This window comes from Centropristis striata, chromosome 2 (assembly GCF_030273125.1).
Source record: "Centropristis striata isolate RG_2023a ecotype Rhode Island chromosome 2, C.striata_1.0, whole genome shotgun sequence".
NCBI classification, from domain to species: domain Eukaryota; kingdom Metazoa; phylum Chordata; class Actinopteri; order Perciformes; family Serranidae; genus Centropristis; species Centropristis striata.
Genome location: NC_081518.1, coordinates 14,500,503 through 14,513,353, shown reverse-complemented (window position 1 = coordinate 14,513,353; position 12,851 = coordinate 14,500,503).

Genomic DNA, 12,851 nt, shown 5'->3' with positions numbered 1-12,851 from the left:
ATGTCCAAGTTACATATGTCAAACTTCACCTTTGAAATTTAAAGGATCAAACATTTGTGTAATAACCTTAATGGTAATTTAGCCAGCTCTATTGCCCCCGGATACGACTATGCACCTGCAAAACATACATGCTAAATAATCTAATATTCATGTACAGTATATGTGTGTATGTCCACTGACCACAACAGCATATAGGCGGTATGAAGAGTATGAGGTGTTCTGAACTGAGCTGGATAGAAACGGGGAGAGATCGAGTCTCATGGAGAACACGACATTAGTCCTCAGTTTCACCTGGTTCTTCCCCTTACAACCAAACCTGCAGAGGAGATGAAGATCACATTGATTTAAGAGGATATTACTGTTTATAAGTAATAATACCCACACCATTAGCTCTCCAGTGTCTCCAGGGTATTTATACAGAGCACCCTTTCATAATAAATCATGTTAATACATAAACGATGCATGACTCTGCTTGAATTAATGCACATGATTGATAATGAAGGTCTGTTGCTACACACTCAAGACACTGTTGGTTTGTTAACTCACATGGAAGTCATCAATAATTAAAACGCTGTCATATTAGTATTTATAGTGTTTCTCTCAGCCTGTACATGACTGGCAGTTCTCTCATTACCAACATGGTTTCTGCCCACTGAACTGCTGCTTAAATTAATGTTTTTAGTTCATCCAACTCGGCTTCTCCAATTACTCTCATAAATATCCATGCTTGCAGAATGCTGTCAAGACACTTGTCATGATTTCAGGTTTCAAGCTTTTAATGTTATTTGTGAATGCATAAACAAACAGGAAGTTTATCACAGATGATAAACCAAAGTCTCTTCAGCAGAATTATACTTCCTCTAGGAGGAAAAGATTAATAACTTTTCTTTTTTTTAAAGCAACTCCTATAAGTTTTTAATCGGGCATGGCCCTCTTCCTGCCAGACAGGTATGTAATAAGTCTATGCTATTTATAATGCATTGCGAGACGTTTTGTATCAATATATGAGATTGGTGACTAAACCAGATTTTACTTTGTACTATGATGATGGTGAAACAGTTATTCATCCTACATAGCCACACATAGATATATTATGTCTTCACTATGCATCCATGCATGCAGACAGCTGTGTTTAAAAAAGGGAAATATTTTAAGTTTTGTCTGTTTTCACTTCAAATGCACAAGTGAGCCAGATGAAGAGCTTTACAACATGGGAAATCGTTGCTCATGGAAAATGTTGTAGTTGCTTTAATGAAGCTGGACGAGGAGCTCTGGTTCACAGCTTAAATTTATTCATAACTCAACTGAAAGGCCTTCATTGAATTTTAGATTGAATGAGATTGTATTGCCACCTGCTGGTTTCAAGGTCAAAGAATGAAGTCCAAACTTTATTAAACTTTGGACAAAAAACCCAGCTAAAAGTCCTTCAATTATTCTGAACATCTATATTTCAATGGCAACTGGGCCAAACTGAACTGTTTAGGAATATCATGTGGACCTATAAGTTGATATTGTTTTGTCAGTGATAATTTCAGTTTACCATGTCATGCATTTGTTCATGATAAGATTAATTAATTAGGATGTACTTTTACTATAAAGGAGTTACCTCTAACAGAAAATATTGTGTGTCTACCCACCGTTTCAGGTGCAACATAAGGATTTCTGGAGGTTTGTCCAAACATGTGACGACTGCCGTTTCTCTCCTCAGCCCACACACCGAACACAGCATCTGCTCTCCGCCGGTCAGGATGGTCTGCTCGAAGAACAGTGACAGGCAGTCCTTCACAACACAGACACAGAAGAACAATAAAGCTAAGACCTTTTTCATGCTTAGGGCCCCTAAATTGATTAGATTTCACTTCAGGGACCTTCGTCTGAAAACATGTTGTTCGTCAGATAAGACCAGAATACTAAAAGTTATCAGCTGCAGTTGAGGAGATAAACATGAAGGAAATAAAACCTGTGATAAGGAATTTAATCCAGAAAGTAAACTATTCCCCATTTTTGGGAACTCCCTCAAGAAGCCCTGGCTTAGAACCATTGATCTAAAATATTCTGTGCATATGATTTTCGAAACAATTTTCGAAATCAAAACCAAGATCGACGATTTGACCATATAGCTTTAGTGTAAACCTGGCAGTTATATTACACTTAATATGTTGCTTATCTTTTCAAATAATTTGAAAACGAAATGACAATGATCCTTCCAAATCAAGAATCCAAATCGAGTCGAATGGTGCTCTTGACATCAAAAAGTTCAATCAAATCGTGGATTTAGAAAATCATGACACACCTAATAAACACAGTGTGGATGATTTTAATGGTGCAGGTGTTGAAAGGTACCTGAATGGAGCACTTAATGGTGCCTGTTGGAATGGGTAGTGACAGCACAGTGAAGGTCTGTGTGCTGTGTGTCTGGTGGTCACAGTGCATGCAGAGGGTCATGTAGCCCAGCTGGCCCTCAAACAGCTGTGAGACAATGGTGGTGGACTCCCCCGCTGCAGTGGCACAGTTTCTTTTCTGGTCTTGTCTGGGCTGTCGTATTGAGGAGCGCATCTGGCCCTTTGCAACCTTGGAAACACACACAGATATACTCGTTATGTAAGTGTAGTATTTTGCCACAGAAGTATGTGTTGAGTGATGACGTTGCTGCACCTTTTTGAGGTCATCGTGGAGTGCATTGAGGAGAAATAGCAGCAGTTCCTGGGCGTCTTGCTGGGAGTAGTTGTTGAACTGAGGGTGGATGGAGCACAGCACAGACCTGGCCTCCACAGGGGCACAGCTGGAGCTCCTCCCCAGCCACATCTCCTCCAGCAGGTGGACAAACATCTCGACAACCTGGCACTTAGACCTGCATGAACAGAGGTTACACTGCTGGGAAACATGACTGTCAACATTCAAGTGAGTCAGAAAGAGAGATGGTGGGGTCTTACTTTCCCAGCTCTTTGCGAGTGTCCTGTTTAAGGAGGTGCTCTACAAGGGGCACAGTGGAACACAGACACTGTAACACAGCATTTAAGTAGCAGGAGTTGCCGGAGTTGTCCAAACCACACACTCCTGGTCTGTTCCAGCTTTGCAGCCTCCCTGCAGAGCTGCAGCCTTGTTTCTCATTTTCCATCAGCTGACCAGAGCTGATAGAGTTCGTCCTGCGAAACCAATGAACAGAAATGAATACCTTATCCGTATCCCTGTGCACATTGCATCATAATTTACTATAGTCCCAGTAGTAAAAAAAAAAACATTTAATGTTTTATTATAGCTGGATAGAACTGAAAAATTAATTGGAACAACGTTATTTAGAGCAAAAATGTTAATTGTTGCAGGCTCTTTTTTAAAATGATGAGGATTTTCTTTGTTTTGAATCATTTTAAATGGAATGTAGTTGCATAAACAGACTGTATATCTGCATATAGCGGGAATCAGGGAGATTTTACTGCTATTGTGAAAATGCTGGTCCAGTTATTACTGATAGACTACTGTGCTGTTACCTCACGCACAGTGTACTATATGTTGTTGTTGATCCCACAGTATTTTTTTTATTGCACCTAGACCTTCTTCTATAATAAAAGAAGACAGAAATCCAAGACTTTTAAAAAACCCAAAAAGCAAGTGAAATTCCAAAAAACATTGTTTGTTGTGGGTGGCATATTCAACTGAATTTAGTTAAAGTTGAATTGAAAATGCCAGAATGTTTCACAGTTAGCCTTGATAGAAATAATTAAACCTCAAATGCTATCAAAAATAGAAGTCATCACTAGCTCTCCTGTTTTTCATCTCATGCTGTGAAGGCTTTTATTAGCCTGAAGTAGAAACAGCAAATACAGCAAAAACAAAAGTATTACCAACCTTTGCTTGGAAAGATTTGTTAAACTTGTCATTTGGTATGAGTTGCTGTTCAGTCGTGGTAGGACAGGCACAGTGGTGCTGCTGTCCACTGCCAGCTTAGAGGCCAGAGTCCTGGTGAACTCTGTCAGGTGGACCTGCCTTGCTGAGCCCTGGCTCTGCAGAGTGTGGAGCACAAATGTGTTGATGCAGATGACGTGTAGCGTCACCCAGAGGCCCGGGAAAAACACATCTACAGCTGATCCCTTCAGCTCTGACACAGGAAACAGAGCAGGTCCGGTCCAGCCCTGGAGGTGGGCTTCAAGTTGAGGCGGTGAGCCGTCAGATGTTCGTTGGAGCTGTTGTGGTGGTGAAGAGGATGATCTTTTAACAGCAGGAACAAAGTTAATATCGACCCCAAAGCTAGAGAAGATATCTGTGAGTCTGCCCTCCATCCAAGCAGAGCTGTCCAACTGAACCAGGTGTCTGTGGCTGCAGAAAGGTCTCAGCAGGTGTCCGACGACCTGCTCCACCACGGGCTTCCTGCTCTGCCTCTGGAGCTGCTCTGGACAGTACAGAAGCATGTTACAGATGAAACCAGAGCTTGTGTCACAGAGGAGGGCGAGATGGAGCGAGCATGGCCCCTGCTGGTAGGAAAGTCTGTATTTCTTCACAGCCAGGTTGTGACCAGGTGTGTATAAGGCCTGGTAGTGTCTGGTTAAGTGGCTGCAGAAAGCAGAGAGGACTTCCAACTTGTCTCCATCCTCGAGTCTGGTCAGAGACAGGAGGTTGGTCTGGAAGCTGTTTCTCTTCAGGACACCCTGCCATCCATCCAGTTTTAGGGTCAGTGCAGAGCCAAAGCTGCAGTTCTCCCCTACAGAGAGACCGCTCTGCAGGACTATAGAGAACCATGTCAACGCCTCTGCATACTCCTCCTCAGACAGATCTGCACTCTGCTCCCTGCTCTGGCTGTATGATGGACGGTTAGCTCCTGTCTTCACACCAGCAGCTCTCCTGATCAGCTCCCGCACGGCTCCTCGGTCCAGCACTTCCAGCAGGAGCTCTCTGGCCGTGTGGTAGACATGATAAGTGGGTCCAGTCTGAATCCTAGTGAGAGGCCTGACTTTTTTGGACCTGAAGATGTTTGGTAAACACAGGTTGTCCCTCTGGGAGTCTCCATGCAGCGCTTCCTGTAGGTGGCACTCCTCTGATATCCAGGTGCACTCCTTCACTGAGAGAGCCTTGGCCTTCATCTTCATCACGCCTCTCTGCATGGTCTAAGAAAAAGCCATCGCAACAATAGCGATGGCTTCTCTCACAACAGAGACCTCTGATCTGAAACCACTATGACATGTCGAGAAATAAGCAACAAAAACTGCGGTGAGCATGAAATTCCTCCCTGAAGTCCATTTAGTTTGATGAAAAAAGGAGAGCCAAGACACAGCACAATGTTTCTCTGATCCTGTACATGTATGTATCTGTGTGTGTGTGATGAAACACACACTCTGTGACACTCATGAGAATCTGCTGTTGAGAGAAAATCCCCAGGGATCCACTGTAGCCAAACAACTGTGCCTTGGCAACATCCAAACACAACACTTAAACCTCATGGCATGTTTTCATCATCTAGTGTGTTATTTAAGTTTGGCTTGACATTTAGTGAACCATATAGAAGCTAAAAGGGGAAACCGTGGGTGCTGGACTCACATAAAGAAAATATAATGTACTTATGCTATTTTTATTTGCCTATATCAGTGTCAACAGACTCCTAAAAAACATGGGAAAGCCAGAATAACTAGGTACTTAAGATGCTCTCAGACTTCTGCTAGCGATGGTTAAAAACTGTGATTACGGAAACGTCATTTTAAATATGCCAGAAAGCATTTTTTTCCTCCTCACATTTTCTGAATTCATTTGGCTATTATTCTGTGGGCTGGGCTAAAAGCTTGGGCTCGAGTTGATGATCCCTGCCCTTTTAGTTATCACCTTGCTTCAGAGTGTAACTATCAGTCATAGTTTACGTCCAAGCAATATTTCATACACACCACCAGATGGGACTCTGTAGAATATTTTTAGATGCAAATTTTTAAGCAACTCATGTTCAGCAGCTTTTAGCCAGTAACAGAGTTAATTAACATCTAATAGCACCCTTCATCTTTTCTTTTATTAGGGGCGGAGCATCTCTGCAAAATCCTTTTTTTCTTGCATGAAAATAAACCAAATTTTGCAACAAAAAAAAGATATTTATTAGATATTATAAAGATATTTTGATTAAAGAAGTTTTAAATCATTATGGTCCAAGCTGCTCTGATGACAGATCCATGTGTCATTTGTCCATCTCAAATGGTCCTTCTGCACATTTCGAACAGACCATTTACTTTTGCAAAAAGGAAGCAGGCCTTTCTTCATTTGTGGTCATGGAAGTCTTTAATACAACAGCTCACTTTCTGTTTTCCATTCGTGCAGCTTCTTAACTTGAAATAATCTGGTTGGTTTGGTTTGGCAGTGTTGTCTGTGATGTGATGAGCAACACTTTTAATGCCTGTCCCAACAGCACATCCACACTTTGAAGATTTATCTGACCAAGAAGTGGAGGAAACACCTTTTGGGATTACCACAACAATCTCTCAAGCAAAATGATCAGTTCATATTTTTCAGGCTGCAGTTCCTCCACAAGAGGGAGCTGTTTAGTGACTCAAAGTGAGCCAACCTGCATCACCTACAGGGAAGGAGTAAATAATAGCAACATCACTTAACACCTGTAGATTTGGATTTGATGCTATCACCTCATACATGGAAAAAAAAGGCAAATGTTGGGGAGAAATGGGTTTTAAAGACAGAACTACATATTAATATAACACATTTACAGTTTACATGTTGGTAAGCCACTACAAAAGCTTTAGATTTTAAATTAAATCTGAAGGAATGGAAGTTAGTAAATCAGTGTGTGACTCAATATTAAAAAGCCACAGATTTCTAAATCTATAATCCCTTTACTAAGCCACCAAGCCACCTGACCATGAAACTTTCAGTGGAAAATGTTCCAGTTAAACATTCGCAGGTTTAAAATGTAACATATAGATAATCAAAGACTCACATAAACGAACAGCAACTAGAGGAAAAAAAGAAAAACTACACTTTAAAAACTCATTGCATTAAGTATATCAAATGTAGAAGCTATAGATTTACTTTGCACACATCTGCACGTCTTTTTTTTACATTTACTAATCAAAACTGCTGCTGCTTCTACTTTTCTTACTAGTGGGTTGCAGTTTGGACCAGAGCTGCATTTTTTTCTTCATAAAAACATCTTAAAATAACATATAGGTATTATAATTTTTAAACACATCAGACAATAAATCCAAGCAGCATATTTAAATAAATAAAAGAAGAAAAAACGTGAAATTAGTCAAATAAGGAGTAAATAATAATAATAAAATAATACAATATCTAAAAATAAAAATGTATTGTAATATGCAATGCTACAAAGCTTGGAATTTCTTTAAAAAACAAATGGTAAAAGTAAATAAAATGTAGCAACAATCAAAATATTGATATCATATTAATGAACAATAAGATATTCAAAAACAATTTTTACATTCTTTGTAACTAACAGCTCTTAAATTAAGTCCCAAAAAAAACAATTTTAAGCTTCTTTTTGACAAAATGTACATAAATGACTCTGTTAATTTATTTTGACTCTTAATAAATAATTGCAGGGATAGATTTGATTAATAATTTATTTTAAATAAACTTCCTTCGCTTTAGGTAACAAAGAGACTGGTAGCTTCCACTGTGGAACAGAGCTGCAGATGTTAACTTGCAGGTTCAAATTTCCTGGTTTCAGTCAAGAAACCTATAAATGATAGGCTTCTTGGTTTCAGGTGTTAGCATCAATGACAGCAGTGCTCCTGTTTCAAAGAGCTCAGATCAGTTCAACTAATTAGCCCTGGATCATTTCAGCCAAATTATTCAGCCAACATTCTGTGTTTTGACAAAACACATTTTAGCTTCTACAGATTTGATCCAAAACTCACCATATGGAAGCAGAAATATTTGTTTGTAAGCCTTTAACTTTGGCTTCGGCACAATTGTAATATTCCAAGCTGTTTGGCTGTGAAATGCAGATATATTTGGCAACAAAAAGACAACAACAAGAAGAGGCATTTCTCCACATTGTTGTGCCTGATTGTGATCAAAATTAGTACAAGTCCCCAAAGTCCCCAGGTTCATTTCACAACAATCCTGCTATTGCCATTATTAGTTTGAAGTTCACCTGGGATTTTACCTGTAAAAATAGCATCTGTTGAAAGCAAAAAGTATGATTTTTATCCACAAGATTAATAACATTTTAAGCCTCCGTGCATAATGTTTTGACACTAACTCTGTGCATTTCTGTCATGCGCCAGTAGATGAAAACACAAACAGTTTCTCAGTAACAGCCTTATGTAAGTGTTTTTCCAGTGAATCTCCTGTATGTGCTGCATCACCGGGGCGTCGTGACAATGCTCTGCCTTCTGTCATCGGGGGTGGAAGATTCACACAATTACCTTGAGGGCTCTGGAAGCTCTCTTGCATAAATCAAATCCACTTTCAAGCTCAAAATATGTTAATCCATTAATATCAAAGGCCATCTCCTCTCCTTCACTATGCCCTTTGAGCTCTCTGCACCTTCTAATAAAAGAGCTATTCATTTACCCACAGAAAAAACAGATCCCCTGTTACTGGATGTGCTTTATTGTGAAGTGGCCAGTTCATATCACCCACACAATGGATAAGAAAATACAAAGGTGATGATTTTATTTCATGTAGGAGTCTCAAGTAATACATATGTAGGCGAGAGTTTGCAGTGAAACACTACTCAAATTATCGTCTGGAAACACATTACCAGCGCCTGAGCTGTTTTTTTTTCTTTGGGAGGGTGGCTGTTTGCATGTGCATCTCTATTTTTGTAATATATTTAATGCATCAATTTATTCTTAAGCTTGGCACTGTCAAACCATTGCATTTTTTTTTTGTTATTTTTATATACTGTTATGACAACACAAATATATTTTACAGACAAAACATAGAGTTAATAATATTTAGATGTCAAATAAACGTAGCAGAGTAAAAAAAGAATATTTCTCCTCTGATATGTGGTTGAGAAGAAGTATAATATAGCATTAAATGGAAATAAAAGACAATTACTTCAAAAATGTACTCTAATACTTGAGTAAATCTATGTATATACATGTGTATACACAACTGAGGAGGAGAAAAAAAGTACAAAATCACATATCAAGACATTAGTAGAAGTGTAGAAGCATTAGAGGAAATACGAGGTTTATCTTATTTCCTCTAATGCTCATAATAACCTGTGAAAGGTCACATAAGTTATTCTGACTCATAACAAACGCAGCAGTGGCTTCTTATAATGACATCTTCTCTTACATTACCGTTAAAATGACACCTTACCTTACATACTGACTGAGTGAATTCTTTCCACAGCCGTTCATTATGTGCGTTAGTTTGCCCAAGTAGTTATTTGCTTCCTCAGTATATTCAAATTTAATATTGAAGGATCAGCAAGAACATTGAGGGACTGTACTTTTGCAGTACACCATAAGTGCTGATGCTGTTCACTTCCCGCTGCTGTGTATCGCACACACGCAAGTTTATTCTTTAATAAGGAACAAATTGTCTTCACCTTTCTGCTGCTTTGCTCCGGTACCAGGATGTTCACTAATGCATGAGCACAACAAATGTGTATACAATAGCAAAATACACCAATGTGAAAGTGCACTTCTAATAATAGCTCCGGTGTCTCCCGGGATGTCTGTGGGAAAATACACCATGCTATGTTTCCACCAGAAAACACACAGTACTGTACATCTGTGCGGGAATAGTTTGATAACCAGTGATGTGTTATAAGTGAAACGTCTGTATTTTTGAGTGACACCGTACAGTGGAAACATGCACATCCTGAAAAAAAGGTCAACTTTGTTTTGGAAAACACAAGGAATTGTTGCTGTGGTGAGAATGTATGCAGGCTTTCATGAGAGTGATGCTTGGAAAACTACCAGCAATGTGGAAAATGTGGAAAACTGATAAGTCTATCTTTTTCCCCCCTTCTTCTTCCTGTCGGACTGGCTCGACCTAACACCTGCAGACTTGAGGCTAATTCCTATGCAGCTATGTGAGGACAGAACAGTGAACCCGGCTAGGTTTCTACATCTGTAATGTTTGAACAAAACACTGGAAAACTCGCAAATGTGTTGTTTTATTTATCATGTGGGCACAATGCAATGTGCTTTATTTTTCCAATCATGGCTAGAAGCAGAGATAACTCAAAAAAGTTATAATCTGGGGTTATAATGCCATAAATCTTTCAACAACAAAACAAAAAAAGAGACAGAAATCAAGTTTTAATTTGTTTGATGGTTTTCCAAAGTGTTACTAGTATTGGGGTAAATTGGGGCTCCACATATCATGCATATTGAACTAGTTACCTTTTTGCAACCTCTCTTGTCCTCTCCCCTCTGCTCCATGTAAACAGCAGTTCAGTCAAGTTTTTGTCACACAGTCAAGTCCCAGCCGAGTCTATCATTGAATTACCAGTTGCACTGAGGAGCTCAGAATTTAATGTTTTTTTGTAGGATCTGGTTATTGCAAGCAGTTTCGTTAGTTAATTTTAGTATATTTGTTGATATATCACTTATCATTTTTTAGCTTAGATATGACTATTTTTCCTGATGAAGCATTTGTCACACATGATTCATTCATGGACTGTTGGAAATGTGAAAATCTGACCATATTTTCTTTTCTTTTCTTGGTAAATGGTCCAATTTTGGTGATTTTGAAAAGATGCATTTCAAGCCTGCTGACAGGTTGTGGGGGTCAAAGGGCTAATAACATGAATCACACATACTACCTTTAAACCTGCTATAACTATTTTTTGGCCAGTTGAGGGCAGCGGAAACAAGATGTGAACACCACATTGATATATCAACACCTGTTATCAGTTTCAATGTCAACCGTCTTGGCAAAACGTGATTATTTACACATGCAGCAGTTACAGAGCAACATTATCATTCATTTGGAGTCGTGCTGATGACCAATTGGCAAATATAATGTCCAATATTCACTTTCTTTTTCACTCTGTTTTGGTCTCCACAAACTCCCGAGGGAAACATTTGGCTTTTTAGATGCTAAGTGCTTCACTATCTTCATCAGCTAGTCGCTAACTGTGTGCATTTCATGATGAGTATGGGCTTCCTGCTGCAGCCAAAAAGCCAATTTGTAAATCTGACATCAAAACCACACGCTGCTTAGAAGTCGTATAAAATGATACACTGATCTGATCCCAAATTCAGGACGCTCTGTAACTTTGACGGTAGTTAAAGCTTTCAGGGTGCAAGTGCTCGAGAGGTGACGTCTATTTATAAAGGCACTTTGTGTTCTAACTTTAGTATTCAGTGCTCTGTACGACTCTGGTCTGAATATGGACACACATTCTGACACCGAGGTGCATAATGAGCTGCCTCGTGTTGTAGCGAGATAACTATTGCAGGCTTTGTTTCCAACTTCACTGCAAGACCTTTGTCAAGGCAGGTCAATGCTTCTATAAGTTATTTCAGTACTTTCCATTGAAGGAAATTCTGCAGAAGCTTAATCAGTTCCTGCTCTTTGCTGAAATCTCCAACACTGAGTTTTAATTGGCCTTCCCGGAAAGAGAATAGCAATCATGACCTTGAATTAGTAGGCGATGCGTTAAGCTTCTGTCAGCTGATGGTTGGCGAGTTGAGCTGCTTATCCTGGTGTTCCTGGATTTTATTTTTAACCTGACAACACCTGACAGGCCCAGGACCTGGGGGAGACCTCAGGGGGGTGAGGGGTGAGTGGCAGCCAGGAGGAACGAAGCAGTAGGGCACATGAGGAAGTGAGGCATGTAGGTGCAAGGACACATAGGAGAAACACACAAACACAATTAGTGGTAACATGCAGAAGAATGTACGGATGAAGTCGCAGCGCAGAGAGAGAGAGAGAGAGAGAGAGAGAGAGAGAGAGAGAGAGAGAGAGAGAGAGAGAGAGGAGAGAGAGAGAGAGAGAGAGAGAGAGAGAGAGAGAGAGAGAGAGAGAGAGAGAGAGAGAGAGAGAGAGAGAGAGAGAGAGAGAGAGAGAGAGAGAGAGAGAGAGAGAGAGAGAGAGAGAGAGAGAGAGAGAGAGAGAGAGAGAGAGAGAGAGGATGGAGGAGTTGGTCTCATGGCGGCAGTAATGAGGAAGCCTGTGTGATGTCGATGTTCACATCTGAGCAGAGATGCTGACAATTAAATCAGAAACATCAAATCTTTCGGTAAAAAAGAGAAAAACACAGGGTCGAGGGGAAAGAGGAAGCTGCAGGAAGGATATGAGGCGTGTTTACAGACAACATGTGAGGTGGTGGGTGTGAAAACAACATAAATAGCACATGACATCTTGATTTTGACCTACATTTAGTCTTTAGAGGTACCTTTTCTTTCATCTGAGTATTCCAGCAGGGTTTAATCACTGCAGTTGAGGAGTGTATTGTTACCAAGAGAGCAGAAAAACAACACCGAGCTGGCCTCGTTTTTCCCAGCAGGAAGTAGCAGCGGTGAAAAACTCGAGCCCAGCTGTGGCTGATTATAACGAGACAACCGGCTTCAACCTTTGTACCACAGCTCTTCCCTTCCTGTAAGGTTAGAGTTGTTTTAATGAGAGCAGAGTCTTCGGTCCGCTAAGAGAATTATTCACATGATAAACCAGTTTTTATCCTGTGTGGCTCATGTGAACTAACAGTCATCTCTTTAGGACTTTGCAAACATACTTTATGAAAACCTATTCACATTTTGACACAGAAACAATTCACCTTGACATCAAAAGATTAAATTAAAACGGTCTTGTTATCCGTTGCAGGAAACCCAGAAGCTAAAAGCATGCTTAATTGAGCAAAACTGCAGTGGTGGAAAGTAAGTACATTTAATCAGTATTTCTAGGCACTTGTGCTTTATCTGAGTATTTCTTCTTTA